Source organism: Microcebus murinus, chromosome 2 (assembly GCF_040939455.1).
Source record: "Microcebus murinus isolate Inina chromosome 2, M.murinus_Inina_mat1.0, whole genome shotgun sequence".
NCBI lineage: Eukaryota > Metazoa > Chordata > Mammalia > Primates > Cheirogaleidae > Microcebus > Microcebus murinus.
In genome coordinates, this window is record NC_134105.1 from 92944758 (window position 1) to 92947373 (window position 2616).

Genomic DNA, 2616 nt, shown 5'->3' on the forward strand with positions numbered 1-2616 from the left:
AGGAAGATCCCTTTAGCCCCGTGTGTTAGGAGGGAGCAAGACTGTAGACAGGAAGACCAGTTAACAGATCATTTTGAAAATTTTGGTGAAAGATAATGAAGGCTTAAACTGAGTCAATCAGTATAGATTGGAGTGGAAGTGAAAGGTACCACATATCTGTGTGTGTGTGTGTGTGTGTGTGTGTGTGTGTTTAGAACTACCTCTTTACTAGACCAAGACATAAACTAATGGTTTCCAACTTCCTGTACATATTGAAAGCTTTCAATAGAGATCCTTGGATACAAAATATGGTCAAAGTGGCTCAAAAATTAATTCTATGATATAATATTATTCTAAAGTCATGCTTATCTTAAAAGCCTGAAGTTTTCCTTATGGCTATAAAAATACCACCAAGTTAGAAATTATTTTGCTAAGATATACAAATAGAATCAACACAACAGTCCACATAGTTTGTGATTTCTAAACATTTAACCATCAACTGTCTCTGTGAAATGCTGTCATAATCCTTCATAGTTCAGAGAAAGTTCAGATGCCTTCTGTGAAAGCCCAACTTTTCCTCATTTCTACCCTCAAAATTAATTTGTCTTTTCAGAAGTCTTGATGGATGTTTTCTTTGTTTGTCTCTCTCTGTTGCTGCTTGATTTGATAGATTTCATTTTCTAGCTGCACAATAGTCCATTCAATCTCATAATTCTTACTGACCAGGGACACCCAACTAGAAAAGGAAAAATTACTCAATGTGAAATTTATCTTAAAAGATTTTATTTAAAAAATATATATACTGTTCCCTGAGGGCTATAACATTAACCTTCACTTTTAACTTTCTATATTAAAACTGAGGCACAACTGTGGGAAAGTAGGTAAAGGGTGCAGAGGAGATCTCTGTATTATTTATTACAACTGTGTTTGAATCCACAGTCATCTCAAAATAAAAAATTTAATTCATAAAAAAGCAAATTAGGAATAGCAGGAGAGAGAATTAGTGAGATAGAAGAGACAGGAAAGAGAGATGGAAGATAATATTTAATTGGATTAACAGAAAAGGGAAAATAAGGCACAGGCAATAGTTATAGAAAAATAGTGGAGAAAAGTCTAGAACTGATGAACATAATCCACAGATTCAAGATGCCTTCCCTTTCCCCTGAAAAAAAGAAACCTCTAAGACAAATAAAAAGAAACACATATCTATATTCATAAGATTATATTAACTTGAAGAAAAATGTAAAAGGATGCATAAGAGATTGATAACACTAGGGGAGGTTGGAACAAGAATGATGTGAGTGAAGTAGGGAGGAAGAGTAGGGAAATATCAAAGCAAAAAAAATAGAGAACTGACACAAAATTTATGGTTATATTTAGGGATTTGATTAAATGTATATATATATATATGTGTGTATATATGTAGAAGAATTTTTTAAGTATAAATAATAAACTGCAGGACAAATTATCAAGCAAACTATGGCTCTTTTCTGGGTCTTTGTAGTCAGAAAAAAAAAAAAGAAAAAGTATGGAATCTCCTTTCCTACATGATTTTCAGAGCCAGAAATACAGGACTAAAAATAGTACTCCAAGACCAGGATCATTTAGCATTGGTCCAATTCTTGCTTGTAACTCTCTTGTTACTTTCCAAGCCTACACTTAGAAAGGGACAGAATGAAGGGTAGATTCAGAAAACATTTGTCTGACACCTGCGGCACCCTATTCAAATACTGTTTGAATAGCAATTTGAAAACTGATGGAATTATCAATACTCAGTTTGACTCCATTTCTCTCAATTTAGATCCAGCCATGAGTTGCATGTTCTTTTACTGCCAATTTAAATCTTGAATATGTTTTCTTAATTTCTGAAGCTCCTTCTGTGCATGTTCAATCATATGAACAAGATTTCATTATACACTTCCCAGCCATTACATCCATGCTGTTCCAGATTCTCAATTCTAACTGCTTGCTGCTCCAGCTGGGCCATAGAATTGTTTACACATTCTTGCCATGCACTGATGTCATTTTTCTGACTTGAGGAAGAAGCTGGAAGCTTATATCGTTTCATACTGAGCAATTCAATTGGTTGGCAGGCAACCAGTCTTTCAAATTCATTTCTCATTATGTCAGTTTCAAAAGCAGAACAATCCAGGGTTGTCAGGTAGCTCAGGTAATTCTTAGTAGGTCAGTATCTGTGAATTTCCTCCAGTGCTGCAGCTGCTTCCCACATTCCTGGTGCTTCATAATCTTGATCGAAATACCATAGTGCATCCACTACAACCTTTCTGGCCACCAAACCTGTGCCTGCCATTCTGGGGGCCATAGGTTTGCCTGCATTTTCTGTGTAACACATATTTTAAAGACAGCATTATCATATCACAAATTAGATATGGGGATTAATTGAAAAGGCAATATGAGACTGTCAAGTTTCCTCCTGGGCAATTGTTAGGAAAGTAGTGTCATTCACTAGGATAAAGAGCACAAGAGGATGAACAGGCTTAAGGCCAAAGCCAATGTATTTGGCTTAACTCATCAAAGTAGAAATATCCAGCAGACAGTTGGATAGGAGAAAAGGCGGAACTGGAGATGGATCTGAGAGTCATTAGCAATGATGTTGGTTAAAACTGATAGTAAATT

General features: G+C 35.4%; 1 pseudogene; it reads right to left on the minus strand.

Moving 5' to 3' along the window:
* Nucleotides 1-488: 488 nt before the first annotated feature.
* LOC105878711 (pre-mRNA-splicing factor SPF27-like) lies at nt 489-2290 on the minus strand (annotated as a pseudogene).
* Nucleotides 2291-2616: the final 326 nt, after the last annotated feature.